Source organism: Leopardus geoffroyi, chromosome D2, assembly GCF_018350155.1.
Source record: "Leopardus geoffroyi isolate Oge1 chromosome D2, O.geoffroyi_Oge1_pat1.0, whole genome shotgun sequence".
In the NCBI taxonomy this organism is placed as follows: domain Eukaryota; kingdom Metazoa; phylum Chordata; class Mammalia; order Carnivora; family Felidae; genus Leopardus; species Leopardus geoffroyi.
Window position 1 is genome coordinate 85887967 of NC_059334.1, and position 23467 is coordinate 85911433.

Below are 23467 nucleotides of genomic sequence, written 5' to 3' on the forward strand. Positions count from 1 at the left end.
ATGCTTAACTGACTGAGCCATCCAGGCGCCCCCAATTCTGGTGATTTATTATGGCAGCCCCAGGAAGCTGAGGCAGACTACCGCTGCAAGATAGTTGTTGAGAAATTACGTATTTCTCCCTTTGCTGTGCCTGTTCTCTTCTCTGGTTCAGGCTGGTAGGGTCCACAGCTCTTGACGCCTCTCTTCCCTTCTCTTGTTTCTTGTAAGGAGCTAACGCCCACCTGTAGACTCATGGCACTTTCTAGAGATGGGGGAGGGTGCAGAGGCCATGGAGTCTGGGGGCCAGTGGGAGGTAGATGGGACGGATCCCCAGCTTGGTGCCTGAAGGGGGATGCTGTTGGCGGAGCAGGGATTCAGGAGAAGGAGTTGTCGATGGGACCAAGGGAGCTTCTGGCCAGGTTTTAGACAGGTAGGCCATCATGAATCTCTCTGTAGGGTTGGGCTGCAGGTGCCTGGAGATTTTGTTTGAAGCTGGGACCAACCTTATGGATCTGAGTAACTAACATCCAAATCTTGATGAAGCGCTGAAAGCCTGCCTTTTCAAATGGGCATCCAGGCTCAAAAATCTGCTTAAAACCAATTTATTTTGACTAGAAATTGATATTAAATTGATTTGTGTTGACTATGTGTTTAAGGGCCAAATATTGAATAAAATCCATAGCAGAAAAGATCCTTTGGCAAATCCACCTGTCTATATGTGCTAAATACACTCGTGCCTGAGAAAGTTGGAGCCGGCTCTCGTTGATTTATTAGTTTCGCTCAAGAAGGTCAAACATCCGAAAAGGTAAATTTGACCTTAGATTCCTCATGTCGTGCGTTCATTCATTCAGCAGATAGTTAGTGAGGCACTGTTGCAGGTGTTTGGAACACGGGCGTGGAGAAGCCCGTCTGGGCTCATGGCGTTCCCGAGCCAGCCGTGGGAGACAGACGCTAACGTAAGGGACATGAACATGAGCCTTCAGGAAGGGGGCGAAAAACCAAAGCAGGAGCGGGGGCTCCTGGCATGGAGGGTGCCGTTTGTAGTGTTCGAGAGCATGGTCAGATAGGCACCTCTGACAAAATGACATCTGGGCCCGGACTAGGGGAGACAAGGAAGTCGCTACTTAGAGAACCGGGAAAAGGCTGTTCTGGAGGGGGAACCACACTGCACAGCCTCTGGGTTCTGGCACGTTCTAGGAGCAGTGAGAGGTCAGGGTGGCGGAGGGAAGGGTGACCAGGTCCATGGGCCTCGCTGCTGCAGTGAGGATTTTGTGTTCTATTCTGTTGAGGGGCTGCTGAAGTGTGGGGCATCATGACCTCACAGTTTTAGTGACCTCTGGGCTGCCGGGTGGAGAATGGATGGCACAGAGGTGGTGGGGAGCCACTTAGGGGGCCGCCACACCAGTGAGGGGGCAGATATGGCCACATCCTGGGCAGGCGATGGGAGCATGGGAAAGACTAGGTGTAGGTGAGGGAGAAGAGAGAACCTAGCTGACCCAAGATGCCCCCATCACGCTGGGGGCCCGAGTGGTGGAGGGGAGGGTCCCAGGACGTGTCCTCGCTGAGAAGATCTCACTCACACAAATGAGGGTTGACCCCGGCCACAGACATGATTCCGTGGTTCTTATGTCTCGTGGACCAGGGCCGAGATTGTGGCACTGTCCAGCAGCATGTGGCAGCATCTCAGCTCCTGGGAAGCCTGCCTCTGCCAGGCCCTCAGTCCACCCCCACCCCAAGAAGGTCTGCCAGCGCCCACTCACTGTGGCTCCCGTGCTAGGCAGAGGGAGCGGGAAGAGCGACCGCGTTTTCAACAACACATTAACGCCTGGAGGTGAGACGGGTGGGTCATAGTGGGTTATCTGGCTCTCCTGCACCTTGGATCTTGGAGCTTGGGGCCATCACACAGGTGGGCAGGGGCCTGGGAGGGGGGTGGAGGGGCCCTCAGAGCCCCACAAGGGCCTGGTGCTGAGATCCGGGATGCAGAGCTGAGTGGAGAGACAGCTGGGGGGGGGGGGGTGGACCCCTGCCACGGGTCTCAGCCCTGGGTGCCTGGCGGGCCCATTCTGGAAAATCACTCACCACTGGGGTCTTGGTTCTCTCTCGTGTGAAACGGGGAGAGTTGCCATGGAGATGAGAAGGTGCAGATCAAGTGCCCCGTTGGGAGCCCTGTTGGGAGGCTGCCCCAAAGGGCCTCCTAAGAAGGGTGGAGGAGGAGGAGGGGGAGCCCTGGGGAGGGGTGGGGGTGGGGTTCCCAGGAGGAAGCAGGGGGCACACAGGCTCCTTCACCTCCTGGGAGGTAGGCTGCCAGGCCCGGCCACAGCTTGTGGGGGGCGGGCCGGGCGGCACACGGAGGCCAGCTTTGCGGTCTCTTGAGCTGGAGGACGGTGCTCACCGGGCACGGGGCCGCTGGCATGGCTGGGGCGCGGTGCCCTGAGCTGCCCTGAAGATGACTTCTGCAGAGCCCACCGGGCCTAAGGCTGCCTGAACGTGCGATGCAAATTTATGCAAATCACGGCAACCCAGATTCCCGGCTGCAGAGACCTCTGCCTCCTCCGCCTCCTTCTCCCAGGAGAGCTTGCGGGGGTGGGGGGTGGGGGCGGTGTTGGGCCCCGTGGGGCTCCAACAGGCCTCCTCTCTCCTGCAGCCCGAGGGGAGATTGACAGACTCAGGGCTCCAATCTCCCCTTGGCCTCCCGGCTTCCCGAGGCAGATCCCTGCCTGGCTTACAGACACGGAGAATAAACCTGTTCAGCAGGTTAAACCCTCTTTTTATTTCAAGGCTCTGCCAGTCTCTTAACAATTAGAGGGCTGATCTCAATTCTAGACGCAGAGTCAAGCAAGTTCTCAGTTGACTGTAGTTCAGCAAACAAAGTGGCTTCCCCGGAGGGGTCTCTGTTTGATTAATAACAGCAGTTCTTGGTCTTTTCACGGCGCCTCTCGGCAATGCTGCTGTCTAGCTGCTTATCAATTCTCAGGACACCCGTGATGGGCAGATGGCGAGTCCTGGATTGTGGTCTGCTGGTGGGGGAGGGGCACCGAGGGGGCCGCCCTGTCCTCCTGGGGGAGCTGGAGGGCCCGGGGGCTGCAAAGTGGAGAGCGGCTCCTCCCGGAGCCTGAAGGTGGGGAGCCAGGTCTGGGAAAGAGAACACCCTCCCCCTTCTCCATTTGTCATTGTCACACAGAGTGTGTTGTCTTCTTCCTCCTTGGACACGGGGCTGCTCTGCATTACACGTTGGACCACTCCCTCCAGGGTGTGCTGTAATTGGAGGTACCCCGTGCCTTCCCCCCAAGCCCAGGAACGATGAAGGCGTATGGCTCTGCCTCCCTCTTCAACACTCAGCGGGGATGGCCGCCCTCTCTGTGTTCACACTGAGCCGCAGGCTTTGTGCTCTTCATTAAGGTGTTAATGTGGACAGGAAGTAGAAATTTCAAGGGTTTGATGAAATTAAGACTTACCTGTTAGCTGGCAAAACTCAGGAGGGGGTAGAAATACATCAACCTACATGTTTGAAGACTAGGAAGCAGAAAAGCATGTGATCTGGGCTAAGGGGACTTTGAGGCATAATCTAATTTAAAATCAGCCAGTTTACTGTGATGTCTCTGCTAAACCACACTTCGCCCAGGCTGTGAAATCAGGGCTCCTGCTCTGACAAATGTCTGTGTTCTGATTAGAATATCCAGGCAGTCTCCCCGGAAGCAGGTCAACCCCCCACTGTGACAGAGAACCGAAGCTGGGTCATGCCAAATGTTCGGGTCTGCCCGGGTCATCAGATCCGCGGAGCTCAGAGCCTTTGTTGTGACAAGGGCTGGGTGGAGCCTCCTTCTGCAGGGACATGGGGGACCCCGCACAGTGGCAGGAGACACGTGCTGCCGGCTCTCAGTCCTCTTCCCCAGGCTGCAGAGTGTCCAACCTGCACGACGGGGCCAGAGTCCCGCTTGCTCCCTGTGGAACTGGTCTCGGCCCTGCAGAAACAACCAAGCCATGAAGCACGCCGCCTCACTTTGACTTCTGCTGGAGATTTGAGTGAACGGACAGGACAGCCTTCATCGTGACCCAGAGGGGGTCCCACAGGACCAGCCCAGAGGGCCCCTGGCAGAGGGCAGGGTAGAAATCAACCTCGAGCCAGCAGGAGGTGACCGCAGAGTTTACTGAAGGTGTCGAGAGTACAGGTATAGACAGTGATGGGAGACTCCGAAAGGAAAGGAGAGAGAGTCCTGTCTTTGCTTGGGGTCTGGGGTTTCTCTTGAGGACCGTGGTCTGGTGTAGAATGTCCTCTCAGTCCTCCAGGGACTGGTTAGAACAAAGGTGAGGGCCCAGGTGCTATTGCTTGGGGCCAGGGGGTCCTGGAGATATCTAGCGCCTGTGGTCTGGAATCTGCATATGACAGCTTCTCTTGGTCGTTCTCACCTGGTCCTTCCTTAGATGCTACCGGTTCTAGAGAAGTCATTAACTCCTGGAGGGAGTGGTCCAACCTGTAATGCAGACCTTATGAGGAGGACCTATTTGCGTCACAAGACGTGTAGAAAGTGGGGGTGCCGGTCCTAGCAAGAACAGACGCAGGAGGAGGAGCAAAACGCAGGTTTTTGTGGAGTCTTTCGGTTTTCCTATCTCAGCCACAGAGGGGTCTGATCCAGAGATGAAACAACTAGGCCAGAAGCAAAGGAGCGAACGTTCCGAACTCGTCCAGGTGGGAACATTCGTTCAGGCGATAGTTACCGGGCATCACCTTGTGTTGCTGGCTGCTCTGCGCATGGCAGGAAGCCCTCGATGAGTGGAGGCCCGTCCATGAAGCTGGCCAGCGGAGAGCTCTGTGAAGGCACACGCAGGTGTCATTATAACACGAACGGGACCCAGGTTGCGCAGGCAGAAGAGCTCGGCCAGGGGTCAGGCAGTCTGGGCGGTACTGTCGCGGTTAGCCAGCTGCAAGGCCCGGCTCTTTCTCCAGGGCTGCTGTGAATCCAGGCTCAGAGCGCTGTGCTGAGCTGTGGCCACCAGACCCAGCCCCTGGGGCGTCCGCAACTGACCGGTCGGGAGCTTGGGCTTCTGGACGTCCCCGACCTGGCTCTGAACTCGGGCCCCAACACTCGCCAGTCCCGTTCCTCAACGTCATCACCTGCAAGGACAGCCACACGTGTGTGTGTCACCTGTGTGAGCGCTGACCTGCACCAAATGTTCAACTTGGTGCTTGGTTCTACACGGCGGGGCTGATAGGGATTTGGGTCGTTGGCACGATGTGGTTCTGTGCGTGTTCTCGTGCAGTGTAGTAACACATCATCACGGTTTTAGCTGCTGAGCACGACACTGATTTAGTATCTTAGGGCGTCTGTGGGTCACGAGGCATCAGCAGGGCTCTGCTCCCTCCCGGAGCTCCACTTCAGGAGATTGGCCGAATTCAGTTCCTTGGGTGGTAGGTTGAGGTCCTGTCTCCTGCTGGCTGTCAGCGGGGAGCTGCTTGAACTCCTGGAGGCCTCTCTTGGGCCCGTGTGCCTGGGTGCCGCCTCGGAGCCAGCCACAGCGCTCAGAATCCTCGTGCTTGGAGTGTCTCCGAATGACCTTTCTGCCACATCTCTCTTGCTTCAGCCGGAGAAAGTTCTTTGCTCTTAAGAGCTCGCCTGAGTTGGTCGTGCAGGATAGTCTCCCTACCTAAGATCCATAGCCTTACATCCGCATGGTCCCGTTTGCCATGTGATGTCACATATCTACAGATTCCTGGGGCCTTGTGGGGACTGTTCTGTCTCCTACAATGGCCTTTCGAGGGGCGTTCAGAGCACTCTGTTGCTTGCAGCGGAGGAGGCGTGGACTCCAGGCGCCAGCACTGATCACCTGCGTGAGTGCAGGGCTGACCTCTGGGAAGGACTTCCTAGGTGTCACGCACTGTCAGATAGTCTCATCTGACTACACGAGGGCTATGTGATGCCAGTACTGTTTAGCACCCCGCATTTAAAGATGCTTGAAACGGATGCTTAGCGAGGCCAGTGACTTGTCCGAGGACTTCACTGGTGGCTCCCAGAGCTGGCACCAAGCCCATGTGACCGGGCCCCAAAGTCAGAATTGGTGGTGGTGGTGGTGTTATATTTTTAAAATGTCAGTATTAAGTTATAATTGTCAGAATTAAATAATAAAAGCGCCCTAGGTGCTGGGCTCACCCCAGGCAATGCTTTGCGGTGGCGAATCCCAGGCATGGGCGACAGATCAGACCGGTGTTCAGCAACCACTTCCTCCGTGTCCCCATCCCCCATGTGCTTCCTCCTCCCCCTCCTCCTCCTCCTCTGGTCCTGCTTGGATGTTGGGCTCAGCTGCGTAACTTGCTTTGGCCGGTGGAATGTGGGAAGAGGTGGCCGTGCACCAGCTCTGAGCCCAGCCCCTGGGAGACATAGCCCTCAGGGAACTTCTGTCATTTGTCAGGAGCTCAAGCCCCGGGTGGCTGCCCCTCCAGAGGGAGACACGGAGAGTAGCCTGAGTGTGACCCTGGCACAGAGCTGCCCCAGCTGTGCCTTCCTCTTGTTAGTGAGAAATAAATGCTTATTGCTGTTCTCCTTGGTGGCTGTTTGTTACACAGTAAAACCTGACTGATACACCTGGGAACCAAGTACTTGACAGAGTGGGAATTGAGTTCTGTCAGGGGCAGTGCATTAAAGCTCATCAGAAATTAATGTAATGATTTGTTCTAAACTTCATAAGTCCTGATCTTACATGGTACCTGATTATGGGTCTTCCTGGTCATTGTCGGTGCCCTGACTTCCCTACTGAGGGAGCCCTCTCATATTCCTGCTGGAGGAGTGGTATCAGGGCCCGCCCTGCTCCTGGGCATGATCTGAGACAGGGTGGGGCCTGGGCTCAGGGTTCAGGCCCTGTGGTCACATCTTAACTCCCTGGAGAGACTTCCCTTGTCACCAATCATGGCGCCCTCTGGACTCTTTGTGACGGCTCCTGAGATGAGGGGAGTGTATAAAAGTATTTGTGGCTTTATTCCTTCACTCCTGTGTCCATTCAGCAAAGTTTTCTGAGCATCTACTATTCTCAAGGACTTGATGAGGGACTCTTATCTTCCCAGTTCTGATTGTTTGCAGGGTTGTGCTCAGACCCGATGCCAGGGAGAGTGTGCACGTGTGAAAGAGAGACTCCGAAGATGTCCCCAGAGTCTGGAGGAGATTGAGTGCCTTCCCCTGGCAGTGCTGGGGCGGGCTGCATGCACGTGGTGCCATCTGAACCCGAGGAACGGGCCCCCGTTCACTGGATCCCTCATCCAGAAATGTTTTGCTGCCTGTCTACTAAGTGCCAGATACCGGGCTAGCTGCTAGAGGCGTGAGAGTGAACCAGTCAGACCATGTTGCTCTCTTCGTGGGACACAGGGAGAGAGGAAGGAAGGGTGCTTTAGGAAAGGGAACAGCACATAAAAAGGCATATTTTAAATAAGATTTGGGGAAGTCCTAGAAAACAAAAAAATGGTTTGGTTTGAACCCATCCATGACGAAGCAAGAAAGTCTCAAAGTGGTTAGTCCTTATCACCTCCGTAATGCTTGCTAAAAGTATCAATAGTAAGACACAACAGAAAAACCTATCCCATATAGGGAACAGCAGCAGTGAAAGTTAGTGTCAGCCAAGACTCTAGGGAAAATTCTGAGTGATTCTGTTCATTATAATGAGATGTGTGTGAAGTATGTGTAAGTTTCTGGTCATGTGAACACATGGCTCCTACGTGCCTGGACTGAACATGCTGTGTAGTGTTGGCCAAGTGGGATTTGGAGAAGAGCCTTAGGGTTCGGAAAAATTGAAACTCACATGAAAGGTCCAGGCGTGGAAAGTCTCACTGATCCAGAGCAAAGCTTGCCTTTCAAAGGATCAGAGAGCCTGCTTCACCCCCTGAAGGCACAGTGGGTCTCCGTCCTGGCCAAGAATCAGCTGACCAGCAGCCCAGAACTTGCAGCCTTGGCAGGGCTGAGATGACTTTCCCCTTCTTCCTTTTGGGTCTTAAGTCGAGGAAGGCAGAGAAATAAGAAATGAGATATTGTAACAGTGCCGAGATTCGGACCACAAACAACAAAGTAAATTGAATCCATGCTGTCATATTTAGAAGGAGATTGAGTGGATGTAGTAGTGACTTGTGTGATCATCTCATTTATTCATGTGTTTTGGGCCATTTCCATGCTTTGAAGGCTTCAAAGTCGTCTGCCATGTTGTATTTGTAGATATGGTTTAAATTATTTAAAGGAATTGAATTATTTACATTTGCAAACATCACTTAGAACAATTAAGTTTTATTGTAAGGTATTAAGTTCAGTACATTGAGAATTGCATTTTAAGGTGTGTGAGTTTGCCTTCTGGCTACAAAAGCAGCATTAAAGATTGTAGAGCACGGGTTTTTCTCTTCTGTTATGATAAGTTATATTAAATTTTCTAATGTCATACTATCCATTTGCTTATTAATTCAACCAGTTACATTGACTATGTCCTCATAGAGACCAGCTTCTGGCTGGCTCTCATGAGGCTTAGTGTCCAGACTGCCGGGTCTTAAAATGTAGTCCTTGAGCCAGCAGCCCCAGTAGAAATTCAAAATTTTAGAAGCCCCCACCCCGACCCCACCTGCCCACAGACCTGTTGAATCAGACACACGGGGGCCAGGCCCAGCCATCTCTGTTTTAACTAGCCTTCCGGGTGGTTCTGATACTTACTAAAGTTGGAGAACCACCGGTTTGAGTTTCTATTTCTTCTTAGGTCAGTTTTATAATTTGTATTTGCTTAGAAAACTGCCCATTGAATCCAACCTCTAAACATGTTATCATGGAGTTGTGAACATATTTATTAAGAATTTTAAAAAGTCGGTTTCTGCAGTTCTCTTCTGTTAGACTGTATATTATCTTCCCACACTCCTGCTTTTTTCCAACTGATGAATCGGAATTTTGGAGCAGACGAAGCCTGTGCTTTCTTGTTTGAGTGACACCCTTACGGATGTGGTTTCAAGGATGTCAGTTTCACACATGCAGAGGTGAAAAATGGCAGGAGACTCCTGTGCCGCCCTACTGGTGGGATCTTCTTCTGATCTCATCCTGGAGATGGGTTTGTTGGCTGGGAATCTTGTGGCCCGCATCTTCTGGGCAGACACCTGTAAATCCTGGTGAGGGCGTGCTGCCTTTCTACTCCTTTCTCCAACTTCTCTTGGTTCCAGAATGGTGCCAGGACAGAGTGAGCTGGGTCAGAGCAACATTGTCGGCAGGAGTGGTGGACTAAGTCACTTGGGCATGCTTTATCACATGACTTGTCTCAGCAGGGCTTCTGTCTAGGTTTTGCCAGAAGCCCTTTATAGGGCCTTCTTCTGAGGCCCCGTGCTCCCACCAGGAACTGTGTGTCCTCTGTGCTCAGGAAAATCTCCTCTTAGGGCCTTGATGCATATCAAAGTGCAAGATGGATGTTCTAGATGTACTTATGTGAAATGGGAGACACGGACCAAGGGATCAGTGCACTGCTTAGCACTTACTAAGTACCGGGTTAATAATATGCTGGCAAAGGCATTTGCTGTGAGCAAAGTCTTCACCAAGGGGATGGGCATCTATTGGTGGAGTTCACGGTTGGCCCATCCTTGTCTTTGCCACCACATTTTTATAAATGCAGGCTATAGTGGGTTAAAGAGTATCCCCTCAAAAGATATGTCAGAGTGTTAATCCCCATGCCTCTAAGTGTGACCTTATTTGAAAACAGTCTTTGAAGATGTAGTCAAAGATCTCCAGATGAGATCATACTGGATTCGCTGTGGGTTCTACCTCCAATCGCCGGTGTCCTTGTGAGAGGCATTGGAGGGATGTGGCCATAAGTCTAGGGACACCACAGACTACTGGCGGCCACCAGGTGCTGGGAGAGTGCATAGAACAGGCTCCGTCTCAGAGTTTCCAGAAGGCACGGTCTCTGTGGACACTTCGATTTCAGACTTCTGGCATTGGGAGGCCTGGTTTCTCCCTGACGCTGGACTCTGCCTGAGGTATAGCTGCTCAGACACCTTCAGGGGTCCCCGAGCATGTGCTGGGCTGCAGGGAAACAGGCCTTCCCCACACATCCCCAGGCACCTCGATCCTTCCCAGTGGAGAGGGGAGTCTCTTAAGGAAGGGACAACCTTACCAGCCTATTGGTAAGATTGGGGGTCTATTTTATTTTATATATATTTCAAATATGTGCCATCCATTCGCTCTGCCCAAGAGAGACATGGTATCTGGGTTACAGCCTACTGACGGTCATTCTGGAAACTTCTAGAATCTCAGTTTTTGCCATAAGCAAAATAGTAGAGCATGTGTTCACACTTAGGCATCTTCAGACTCCGTAAATAGCACACATGTCCTCACTTGTTACCTGCTCTCTGTGTAAAAGGAGTTCTATTTCCTGGGACTGCCTTGTTCTGTTTCTGCTGCCCTTGTCCTTCCTTCCTTCATAGCTCTTAGCTCACACTGCAGTGAGCTCACACCCTCATGTCCTGGGCAGGGCTTTTGTGTTGTGTTCTTTGTGATCTGGACAGTCAGGTGCAGCCTCAGGAGGAGCCCGAGATGGGCTCAGGACAACAAAGACTATCATATCATGGGTCCCAGAGGCAGGAGGCACGCCAGGCCATGTGGGGCCCCATGAGGAAACACCAGGGTGGCCAGGGGACAGAAGTCAGGAGCAAGGGAGCACCTAGGCACGGCCTTTGTTGGGAGTTTCCAAGGGAAGGGTGAGGCAGGGCAGGGTGAACCCTTAGGATTGGCCGGTGTGACCAATTCTGCTGGTTTTGGGGTCTTCAGTTGTCTGGCACCTGGCCCTGAGATGAGCGAGGCAGAGGAATGTGGCCTTCTGGGTGTGGGGGCCAGACAGGAGATGTGGCTCTGGGTAGTTGGCCTACATAACCCATGTGTGCCCTGCTGGGCTCATTGTGTCTCCAAGAACTGCCTAGCTCGGGGGGCGGGGGGGCAGTGTCTCCACGGCCAGAAGGGTTTTCTTAGAAGTCTAAACATCATAATATACAGAAATAGAAGTACATGCATTTACACAGTAGAGCTTTCTTTTCCTCAAGCAATCCCCATATCCACCGCCCCCCACTCTGCTCTTGCTCAGCTCCCCAGGGCTGCTGGCTTCCTCCCAGGGCGGGCACATGTTGTCTTCAGAAGGTGGCCCCATCTCTCAGGTGTACAGTCTCTGCAGGACCATTTGGGCCCAGAAGCACGACTGGCTTAAGTGCCACGGAGAGCGTCGGCTGGAGCCAGCCGACCCTGCCCGGGGTCAGGTCTGACCTTCCTGGCGTCGGCTTTCTGTGGCTCCTGGAGCCTTGGCCTCCTTCTCTCCTGGAGCAAAGCGCTTTTCTCCAGGAGGCGGGAGACTGGCTCAGGAGGTCCGCCCTTGATCCTCCCAGCCTGGGCACTCCACAAGGAAAAGGTCCTCCTGGACTCCGTTGGAAGCACCAGGCAGGTTCCCCGCGGTCCCGCTTAGCCTCGTAGCAGCTTCCTGAAGTCACGGTGACGAGTCACGGCACACTGGGCGGCTCAACACAGCAGTGTATTCTCTGGTGGGTCCCGAGCCCGGAAGTCTGGAAGCAGGGTGCAGGGCCGCTCTCTCCCCGAGGCTCTTCCCGGGTTCTTTGGCTCGTGGTGGCGTTGTTCCAGCCTCTCGGCCCCATCGCCCTCTTCTCTGTGAGCCCCTCAGGTCTCTCTCTCTCCCCTAAGAACTGCTCCTAAGCAGCACAGCCCTCTCTCGCCTAAGAACACTTGGGGTGGCGTTTGGGGTCCACCCACCCCATCCAGGGTCATCTTCCCATAGGAAGGCCATGAACTTAATCACACCTGCAAAGTCTCTGCTAAGGTCACATTCACCGGCCCCAGGGCTTCTGACCGGGCATCTTTGGGGGCCTTCATGAGCTTACCCCTGGCCCCGTGCCCACCCTGGCACCGCAGAGCCCAGCGGCCAGAGCCTCAGCTTGGGTAAGAGGCCCCCCTGTGGGGCCAGAGGAGCGGGCTGCACCCCTGCAGGAGGGCGCACTCCCCTCGGCCCCATGGAGCCGCACCGTGACCCTCTGGTGATTGCTCGTCAAGTGTGCAGTTTCCATGTGTGTTTTCTCTCTTGATCGAGCTCGTCAGCAGCGTTGAGGGGTTTTCACTGGTGCTGTTGTTATCTCCATGCTTCTGTGACCCTCGGGGGTCAGTCACTTGCTCAAGGCTTCACCTTCCTGGCTGCCCAGCTCCCGGGGCCAGGCCGCCCTGGCAGGTGCCGGCTCACTGTGGGGGTGGGGGTGGCCAGGGAAGGGCTCCGGCCACCATCTGGCCGTCTCAGGGGTGTGGTTTCCTGGCCAGCCGCCCCGGATGTGCCGCCCAGGCCTGTCTGCTCTGAAGGCCTCACGGTGGCAGAGCATAGAGCAGGACGAAGGCCGGGCGTGTTGCCCTTTTGCCCGTTTGGGAGCTGAGCCGCCTGTCAGCATCACCTGACCAAACCTGAGCCACCAAGCTCCCTGTCGTGGTGGTCCCCACGTGTCTGCTCTGCTCTGCCTGACTGCCGGCAGGGTTGGTTATCGGGGTGTCTGCTTGCCTCTGTTGCTGTTGACCCTGAGGGTGGGGGCTCCCGTGTCCCTAGGGCATTCGGGGGAAGCCTGCAGGACGCTGCTGCCTGCGGTGGCCCCGACGCGGGACAGCCCGGTGCTCTGGGCGTGCCATGGCCCAGACCAGTGCAGTGGGGGATGGGGGGGCAGCTCGCAGGAATGGCCACACTGCTTGTTGGTAAGAAAGTGACCATCTGTTTTTGCCCAACAGAGACCAGAGTCCAAGATAAAGCAGGGACCTTCCAGGCTCTGTATGTGGCTTTGACGGGCTTCCAAAGTGAAGCATGAGGTGAGGAGTTTTGTCAGAAGTGACAAACAGATGATGGCAGTTGAGACGTTAGAATTTCACGGAGGCGTCCGAGTGGCTGGAGCGCCTGTCAGCAGAAAACCCCCGAGGGGTCCTGGTTGCCTTGGGAAAGCTGCTTCCCAAACCCCCAACCCAGTCTGCTGGGACCGGGGATGGGCATTGCACAGGGGTGTGTGAAGATACAGCCACAGGAGGAAAGCGTTCACATTATCATCTGGCTTTCCACTGTTAAATTACGAAGATTAAAAAAAATTAATATTTTTTTCTATTTGAGAGACAGAGAGCAAGCAAGTGAGCAGGAAGGGGCAGAGAGAGACAGAGGGAGAGAGAGAGCCAGCCAGCAGGGGAGGGGCAGAGAGAGAGAGAGAGAGAGAGCACGAGCAAGCCAGCAGGGGAGGGGCAGAGAGAGATAGCAAACCAGCAGGGGAGGGGCAGAGAGAGGGAGAGAGAGAGGAGCCAGCAGGGGAGGGGCAGAGGGAGGAAGAGGGAGAGAGAGAGCCAGCCAGCAGGGGAGGGACAGAGAGAGGGAGAGGGAGAGAGAGAGTGAGCCAGCAGGGGAGGGGCAGAGAGGGCTAGCCAGCAGGGTGGGGCAGAGAGAGGGAGAGAGGAGAGAGCCAGCCAGCAGGGGAGGGGCAGAAAGAGAGGGAGAGGGAGAGAGAGAGAGCCAGCCAGCAGGGGAGGGGGAGAGAGAGAGAGAGCCAGCAGGGGAGGGTCAGAGAGAGGGAGAGAGAGAGAGAGAGAGAGAGAGAGCCAGCAGGGGAGGGGCAGAGAAATAGGGAGAGGGAGAGAGCGAGAGTGAGCCAGCAGGAGAGGGGCAGAGAAAGAGAGAGAGGGAGAGAGAGAGCGAGCCAGCAGGGGAGGGGCAGAGAGAGAATCCTAAGCGGCCTCTGCACTGTCAGTGTGAAATCCAATCTGGGCCTCGAACCCACGAACTGTGACGACATGACCTGACCTTAAATCAAGAGCCAGACGCTCAACCGCCTGAGCCACCCAGGTGCCTTAAATTATGAAGACTGTGTTTTCCAGGTTGTTTTATTGTCGTGGAAAATATTTAGGGATGCAAATTCCACAGGTCCATCTTCGGAGAGGACGGCACGTGTGAGGCCGTTTTTGCCACATTGTGCCTAAAATCAGACCCCATGGTGACCTGTGCTGCCTGGCCTGCAGGCCTTCTCAGAGGCTTTACAAAACGTGGGTGTGCTTTGGAATGCTAACAGGGAAGACATTTTCCACCTTCTTCTAAGTTCTAGAATTCTTCCGACAGAATTCCTCCTTTGAGGTGAGCCTGTGAGTGGTCCGTCCGTAGGTCAGAGGGGGGCTCGTTGCCACCCCCGGCGTCTGGGTGTGGGTGTGAGTGGACCCTTCCTCCCCCGCCCCCAGCCACAGGCCCAGGCGGTGGGGAACCGCGTCTTGCTTTGCCCTCCTGTCGCCGCAAAGTCTAGTTAGTGCCCAAATGTCTCCTTGGGGGAACTCACAGTTGCAAAGCCTCCTCTCAGTTTGGCCTTGCACCTGCTTCTGTCCCAGGCTCTGTCACACAGTTGATGTCACACCCGCGTGACGTGGCTCCAACCCCCCCAGGGGAGCCGAGGCGGGGTGCTGACACCCACCTCTTCAGACTCTGTTCCACTTCTGCTGGAGCAGAGCAGCGGGCTCCCCTCCCGGAAAGCACCACCGCGGGGAGCCATCCGTGCCCCTCGTGTCCAGCTGGGAGTGGGGGCTCGCCTCTGCCCTTAGCAGGGCCCACAGAACCTTCCAGGCTTCGGCCTCCAGAGAAGGGGTCTAGGTCGGAGCTGCCTGCTTCTGCTTCTCTCTGCTCCACCCAAAATTTCAAAATGAAAACGAAGTCTGGGGGGTCTTGTCCTGTAGGGGTTCAGACAACTGACAATTAGGGTCCCTCAGCTAACCTGAAAGCTTTACGCGATGCTGGGGCGCGGAGTCAGTGTCAGGGGCACAGCGTGGCTGCCTGGTGGGGCGGCAGAGGAGACGGGGGGGGGGGGCCTAGCCGGTCACCCCTGGGGCAAATGCAGACGATCTGCCTCCTGGAGGACTTTGCAGCCGGCCATCCACCCCAGACCCGGCAACTCCCTGCAGTCCGCGATCCGCTGTCCTTCCACGGGAGGACCGAGAGCGGTGCTTCTTGGCCGAACGAGGACAGCTTAGGAGCACATCCGGAAACTTGTAGACCATCTGTACCTCCGTGGTCCCTTCGTAAGCAAGGCCACTTGGATGCTTCAGGTCTCCGAATGCCGGCAGTGTGAATTCATCCGATGCTCCGCCTTGGCGCGTTGTGGGGTTTCTCTTCTGATATCCACGGAACTTTCGGCTGTCCCTAACAGTCCATCTAAATTGGAAATGAGGTTTTGTCTTAGGAGACATATTTCAGGAGAATCTGGTTCTGATTCCTGCGCAATTGAACACGGTTTTCTCCTCAACTGGGAGGCGGCCCATTTTCCCTGGTCTGTGCGGCTCAGTGTTCCCTGGCTTTGGTGCTGAGGCCGTTAGCAAATGTGGGGTGACCCTCCTCCTCCCATTATCCCAACGTCCTATAATTTGCCCTCCTCGGGAGGCAGCGAGACAATTTGGTTAAGTATCTCATTATCAGCTCCCTCCTTCCGGCGGGCTTTTCTTGTGCCTTGTGCGGGCCTCTGGGGCTCGATTTTCCGTCACACAGGACTTCTTGCTGGCACATTTTAACCCCCCACCAATCCCGTGATTCATTGGAACTCAAAAGCCTTCCCTTCTCCGTTTGCCATAGCCTCTGCAGAGATCTCAGAAGAAATTGAAAATGGGCAGATGGGTTATTCTATGGCTGCTTTAAGCTTTCCCCCTAATGAAGTGTGTTCTTTGCGTTATGATTTCTGTTTCATGGCATTCAATTTCTTGTCGGATGTGATAAACAACGGAGCGGATAGGTTTTATATTAGCCTTTCATCACTCAGTGGACAATTTCAGTCTCTCATAGCCTCTGTTATGGCCTCTCGGTGTTTCATTTAGCTGAAATGTGACGACACGGAGGCTCTTTGTGGCCGATCGACACAATACGGAGCCATCATGGAGATGAGTTTGCTTCTCAATTATTCGCCGGGCGCCACCAGGTAGTTTCCTCGCTTACTGGGCGCTTTGGCCAATTGCTGTTTTAACTGCGTCTGTCTGGCTTCCAGGAGGGTCCCACACTCCCGGTACTGTTCCTAATCTGCCCCCGATTCTCGGTCGTCTGGCGGTTTCCACCGGCTTGTCATCTCTCGCCGTGTCTCCAGCCTCCAGCTGCCATCTTGTTCTCCTTCAGCGTCTGTTTCAGGCTTACTGGGCATCTCTACCTTAGACACGTTTAGTTGTATTTCAGAGCCAAAGTGTTGGACCTATCCGTAGTAGTGACACCTCACAATCTTCACACTGACTTAAAACTCTCTGAAATATTTTCATACCTAAAAACAACCTTTGCAAGATTTTTCAGGTCTGCTTTCTGAGTTTGTGGGGGTTTTGATTTCTCTCGACGCTGATGAAACGTCTGTGAGTCCCTCCCCTGGAGAGCTGAGTGAGAGTTGAATGGATGTGGGGCTCAGCGTGAGGGGAGTTGGCCTCGGATCCATTCTGATCTAATTGCTGGGAATATTGAACAAAGATAATTCAAAACTAATATTCTCACCATTTTTACCCTCTTTTCTGTACCGTGTCCCTTTTTATCAGGGACTCCTAGATATAATTTTTTTGACACTTAGACATCTCCTTCCGCTCCTGGAAATTGGTGTTGACATTTTTCTATAAAGACGTTGAACTTTGATGCTCTTTATGCGAAACTCAATTGAACTCTTCAGAAAACTTATTCATTTTCTTTTGGCTTATAGGATGGGAACACAGAGGTGAACTTACCAATTTCTCCATGGAAAGTAGAACTTGGAGAGATTTCAGAAAAGCCAGGATTTGAAGATCCTGAATATATTCCTTTGCTGGACCTCAGTAAGGAAGTGACTTATTATGGCTGGTGTTAATGCATTTGAAATGGCTTCTTAAATACACTTGTGCAGGGCTAACAAGGGAGGTCTGCAGATGGTGTTAACAGCGTGATACAGTCTGATATTTGCTGCGGAGAGAGGCTTCGTGCAACATATTTTTACCAAGGGTGTTCTGGAGGAATTCAGATTGAGGTGGAGGTCATTTTAAAATAAAAATTGCTGTGGCGTGTGAAAGGTAATTAAACGCTTTGTTTTGAAACTTGAATAGCAATTCTTAGGGCTTTTAGGCAAACCTTTGCCTCCATCGCCAGGTCTTGTAGAACATACGTTAGAAAAAGTGATTTGTTTCCTTTAAAAAAAATTTTTTTTAACGTTTATTTATTTTCGAGTGAGGAAGAGACAGAGCATGAGCAGGGGAGGGGCAGAGAGAGAGAGGGAGACACAGAATCGGAAGCAGCTCCAGGCTCCGAGCTGTCAGCGCTGAGCCCGACGCAGAGCTTGAACCCACAGACCGCGAGATCATGACCTGAGCCGAAGTTGGACGCTCAACTGACTGAGCCACCCAGGCACCCAGAAAAAGTGTTTTCTTAAGTCAGGCTCCTTACAGAGGAGAGTCTGCGGGCCCCTAGATGTCCAGCTGGAGCGCCCACGGAAGGGTCCAGACAAAAGGCTGCTCCCAGGGGTTGACAGCCCTCAGCCACGCCCTTCACATTCATTTTAGTGGAGTTGTCCTCCTCGTGCAGCCTGGTGTTGTCCTCCCCCGCAGCCCGGTGTTGTCCTCCCCCCGCAGCCTTGAGTTGTCCTCCCCCGCAGCCCGGTGTTGTCCTCCCCCCAGACATTGAAGCCTCGGGCCTCATCACCTGTGAATGTGACCTGTTTGGAAATAAGGTCTTTACAGATGTCGTCAACCTATAACTCACGAGGCGATCATCCTGGCATAGTGCCCTTGGTCTGGTGTGACATGTGTCCCCATAGCAAGAGGCGCACACAGCGCATGGGGGGAGGCGGTCGCGAGACGGTGCACGCGGAGGGTGCGGCCGCGTGGCACCAGCCACGAAACGCTGGCCGCTGCAGCGGCCAAGAGGCAGGAATCGTCCTCCTCTGGACCCGGTGGAGACAGCACGGCCTGCTGTGCCCCTCTTTCAGACTTCCTGTGACACACTCTGTTGTCTTAAAGCACCCGGTCTGTGGCCATTTGTCACAGAAGCCACAGGAGCTCCTGTGCCTTTGCCCCCTCCTTCAAAGCCCATCGGTGTGTGGGGGGTGGTCCTGGCACCCTGACGGGAGGCCATGGTCCTTCCTATGCACATGACCCAATGAACTTGATGAGACCCAGAGAGGGACTCGTGCGTTCTCGCTCAAGTGCCCTGGCTGCGTGCAGGGGCGGACTGGCAGCTGACAGGCCCCCGGAAGCTTCCTCTCCCTTCCTCCCCCGGACACTCGTCTGACAGGTGTAGGTGAGTGGCACAGAAGCTCTGAGCCCAGAGAGATCAGCATCTGAGGACAGCCTGCCAGGCTGGGCTCACGTTTAGAGGACGGACACCCCCAGAGAAGAGGTGATAGCTGGATTCTCGACTCACCTGCCTTCCCTGTTCTTGACCTGGGCGGCCCTGTGTCACAGGGGTCCTGCCGTGGGGTGTGTGTGTCTGCAAAGGACACAGTATCAGCCACTGAACGTGGGCAGGGGGCATCAGAACATCTGTGGATACTTACCTTTAACTTAAAGGAGTTACACTTAATATATATATATATATATATATATATATATATTTTTTTTTTTTTTTTTTTTTTTTTTTTTTTTTTTTTTTTGTACTTTCACAATGTACATTTTATCAGTCAGAGTCCTGGCAGGAGGGAGGCAGCACCCTCAATGTCAGCATGATCTCATGAGCCAGGAGTAAAGGCTGTGCTGGCTCCCTTCGCCCCTTCAGATGCCCTCTCACTGCTCCTTTGTCCTGCGTGAGCTCTGTCCATGCGCCCCTGCCCTTTTGGGATTGGGCGGTGGGGAGCCCTGGCTGGTTTTGGGAAGAGGGAGGAGCAGGAGGCTTGGCAGTCACCGCCCCCTCTCGTGGGCTTGCCTTGGGTGTCTGACTTCCTTCTCCCGAGGGCCCTGCTTCTCTCCAGGCCTCTCTGCAGGATTCTGCCCTTCTGGGTTTGGGGTCCACTTTTCCCTTCTTCCTGTGTGCCTGGGAAGGTGACTACACCTTGACAACTGGCCCTGAGTCACGTTTTTCTCCCACACCCCTGTAAAGGGTACTAAACTCTGTACATTTACTAAACGCTTATTGAGGTGTCCTAATCGCATGAGCCATATGCTTCTTGTTGGGACCCGGGACAAAGAGACTCTTTGGAAGATGTGGTCACGGTGTAGGGAAACCAGGAGGCACGGTCAGCACCCCAGGGCTCTATGGAGAGGGGAAGGGTGCAGCGAGGCCATGACACCCCCCAGGGAGGGAGCTGGGAGTAAGCACCCTGACCTCACGAGGCTACATGAGGGCCAGACCCAATAGAAGGCAGAATATGAGGGGACTGTCGATGACGATGACGTCCGTGCTGGATAGCGTTCCGGGTGCAGAGCCAGGAGAAGGGTGGGGACGTAGGTCTGGCAGGGTCCGCTAATGACACTGAGCACATACATTATGTGTTCATTTGGCCATTGATGTATATATTTAGAATGTAAATAAATACACATGCACTAGGAGAGTATGCTCGTTTCTTTTTAATGGATGGGAGTGAAACAGCAAAACGTTTTGGAAATCAGCAACTTGGAAGATGACTTCCAAACACTGAGATCTCAGGACAGAATGTTGACACTTTATCAGTCGTTGGTAGTTATTGGCTGAAGACGCTTGAAGCCACGGGGCCTAGAAATCAATTGCTTGCGTCTGCTGGAGATGCTAGGGGCCAAGCCGGATCCAGTGAGACCCAGAGGCTGGAGGACAGAACCCGTGGCTCCGTCAGCAGCCGGCTCCGCGGAGCAGAGGACGCTGGCTCTGGGACGGGCGGCCGGCACCACCCTGGTGGGGAGACTGGGAGCCTGCACCAGGGCGGCGGCAGTGAGGGTCTCGAGATGTGGGCACGTTCTTGGTTCGCTGAGACGGTGGAGCCCACAGATCCTGCTGCCGGATGGACACAAGGCGTGAGTGGACAAGGGGAGTCGAGAGTGACACCAAGGGTGGGGCTTCACTGATGTGAGGGAGAGCTGCCGGAGGGGCGAGTGCCCGAGCTCGGGTGTGGACACGTGAGAACGTGTGGGACACGTTTGAGGTGCTGTGGCTGCCTTCCCAGCCTCCAGGCCCCTCTGCAGCGGGGCTTGGCCACTCCTTCCATCGAGAGATGGAGTCTTTTCCCCAACCCCAGACTGTGGCTCGTCTTGACACTTGCCTTGGCCAACAAAAGGCAGAAGTGATGTTGTGTGGCTTCTGAGCCTTGGCCTCCAGAGGCTTTGCCGCTCCTGCTCTCCGGATCTTAGGAACATGCCCGGAGGCGGCCGTGCGGAGAGGAGCTGTCCTGGCCGAGCACGGGTTGCCCAGCACGAATGAGGCCATCTTGGGCCAGCCACCCGTTAGCTGCTGGACAATGGCACCTGCAGGGATCTACCGCCCAGCTCAAATCATCTGGCCACAGGGTCTTTATTTAGGTTCTTAAGCTTTGGAGCGGGTTCAAAGCAGCACAGACAATGAAGGTATCAACTTGACATTCAGAGCAGATGCTTTAAAAATACAGGTTTTGTTGTTATACAGGACTGGTGAGGCCAACAGGCCAGGCGATTGTCAATGAAAAGAGTGTGTGACTCACAGCTCCCAAGAGTGGGGGGCACATCAGGCCACAGGGGTCCACGGGAAGCACGGGGGCTGGTCAGGAGGCAGGGCGGGGGTGTGGAGCCCTTTACTTTAGTAAAGGGCAGGAGCCTTTACTATGTTTCCACAGGAAAAGATGGGAGAGGCATAGGAAGCAGGCTCAGCCTGGCTCATTTGAATGATGTCGGTGGACTCTGGGTCGGGTTCTCTACCCTGAAGAGGTTAGGGCAGGGCAGGTGTGTGAGAGCCAGATAGAGGACATAGTTAGGGATTGGTGGGTTTTCATAAGAAAAATGCCTTTGAGTTGTTCACTGTCACTAGGCATGGGGCAGTCCTGGGAGGGGCGGTCCCTCCAGGGGCAGCAGGGAGGGCCACAGATGTCCGAGCGTCGGAACAAATAACCATGCTTAACACAGAGATGTCATAGAATCATCAGCTCTGGGGGTCTGGGGCTCCGGGGAGGGTCCGGGCTGCAATGCAGATGTGGGAGCTGTCAGAGCCTGGACAAGGCCACCCAGCTAGCGAGCGATGATGGAAGGGGGAGTGAGCAGCAGAGCCGGAAGGACCTCCAACACGCAGGCGCCATGGAGCAGGGACTCGGAAAAAGACTCCCACCAAAGAGCCACCAGGACGAGGAGGGGGACGGACTGACCGTGCTGAGGGCTGCGGATTGGCCCAGGAGAGCTGGGTTGGGGGTTGGCAGCAAGGAGGCTCCAGAGGGAGCTGCCCAGTCAGCCCGCACACCCCCGCCTCCTGGCTCCCTCCTTTCAAGCCTCTTCTTCCTCCTTGCTCTCCGAACATGCACCTGCTCCAATACGCCACCTGAGCTACGAGTTTCTCTTGTGTGTTGTCCACGCTCTCGTTTCGCTAGGCTCTGGGAGGCAGTGGTTTCGGTCCCTCGGATGTGCCACTGAACCCCAGGAACCAAGAGCAGAGCCCAACACTGGGAAGAATGAAGGAAGGAAGGAAAAGGAGCTTACGTGTCAGCAGACCTGCAGCTTCTCAGGTGCAGGTGAATAAACGGCGTGTGGGTACGGACGGCCGCCAAGGGGACCAGCTGTGCCCTCCCCCGCCCCTGCCCCGGGCACTCGTGCTCACCCCCGAACCCAGCTGCTACTCCGTATCGCCATCACCCTGACTCAGTCCAGGATAGCAGGCACTTACCAGTCACTGAACAGATAAAACGATAATCTATAAACATGATATTCAAAGAGCTTGAATTTTGTGTTAATTACTAATCCAAATCTGACATGTCTCACATCTGCCCCAGAAAAAAACCCAAATGTCCACTAATGAAAGCACTTAGTGCAATTTCATCCCCCAGAAAAGTGAGCTATTTAAGGGAAAGCTTGTGGCAAATACCTCTCAAGATAGTAACAATTAAAGTTTAATTTTTTTTTGCTATTGTTTGTAGTTTAATTATGCAGCATCCCTTTGCAAGAAAGGCTTTAGTCTAGGGCAATTTAACACTTATAAACATGTTCTCTCTTGATTCTGGAACAGAGATTTTAAGCAGACAGTGTGATTTCAGTGATCAATCTTCAGGGAGGGAGCCAGGCTCCCCCAAATACCGGCTGAAATTCATGTTCAGAGGCATGATGGAGGAAAAGTGGAGGAGGGCTGGATCGGGAGCCTGGAGCCCCCTGCTCTCGGCAGCCCCAGACAGACGGTCTCTGCCAGGGGTGCATATACTTGAAGGCAGGGATCGTTTGTGATCCTTGTCAGGCAAGTCTTCCCAGAAACACCAGAGCCCTTTTCATGATGATGGGCCGGCTCTCTGGGAGGGCGGTCTGCAGGCACATCTGTGCGGCCAGGGCGACTGCAGATGGTTACCACTGGGTCCTCGGACATCGCAGCCTCAACACGAGACGGCAGCGGCAGGAGAACACGGGGTATCCAGCCCCTACGTTTTCTGTCCAGACCTGGCCCTGTCCTTTGTCGTGGTAGAAGCAAGTCAGTGGTCATGTCTGTGCCGGGGGCGTGGGGAAGAGGGAGCTTCCCTGGGTGAAAGGAGGGGGAACTGGAAATTCAGGGAGTGGCTGGACTTGAGGCCTGGGCCTGGCATCAGGGTCTTGCCCCAGGGCCTGAGATGCCCAGCTGGGGAACGGAGTGTCTGCATCTGCTGGGGCAGGTGCGTGTGTATGGCGGTGGGGAGGCGGGGGGGGAGGCGCTGGAGGAGGCCGGTCATGCAGTGGTGCTGAGGGCCAGGGTCCACGGCCAGGCCTGGACGGGAGTGCTACCAGGCTTTCCAACAACGTGTGGATTGTACAACTACTGGGGTCAGCAGGGTGAAGAACAGGCCCTTCTCCTTCCTCTTCTCTCTCCTCCTCCATTGGAAAATCTGGTGTCTCTGTGCCCTCCTGCCTCAGGGGAGGCACGCGGGCAGGTGAGGGGTTTCCGGGGAGTGTCGGGTCAGGGCAGGGCTCCTTGCCTCCCTGGCCAGTCCGGGAGACACAGGCGGAGCCTCAAGGACAGAGGATGGCAGGCAGAGGACATGCTAGTCTTGGTCAAGGGCCCCGTGCCGGCCCCTGCGGATTCCCTGGGAGCCTCGTGCTGGCAAATGAGGGACCCCAGGGCCCCATTAGATCTGCCACCAGCGCCCGGAGAGGCGCTTCCTTGTGCGGGACTGGTGTGCCGTCCATTCCCTGGGGCTCCACTCGGTTCCCCCAGCTTCATCCATGTGAAGCTCCTGGTGTGGAATCCAGGACAGGGATGAGTCTGGGAGGAGGCTGGGGCCCTGGACACCTCGTGGGGATGGGGAGGCACACAGGAGGAAGCCCCTCGCCACAACACTCGAAGGAGGGGTGTGGTTGCCTGGATTCTCCCTGAACTTAATCCATGGAGTCAACCGTGGTTACAGAAGCATCTCTGCCTGTGTCCGCAT

The 23467-nt window shown here is 54.7% G+C and overlaps 1 long non-coding RNA gene across 1 annotated transcript; it reads left to right on the top strand.

The window, feature by feature from the left end:
• The first annotated feature begins 5660 nt into the window (after positions 1–5660).
• LOC123577229 lies at positions 5661–21797 on the top strand. The gene is made up of 2 exons (XR_006701775.1): positions 5661–5806; positions 21455–21797. It is a non-coding gene; the product is annotated as an uncharacterized LOC123577229 (long non-coding RNA).
• The last annotated feature ends 1670 nt before the right edge of the window (positions 21798–23467 follow it).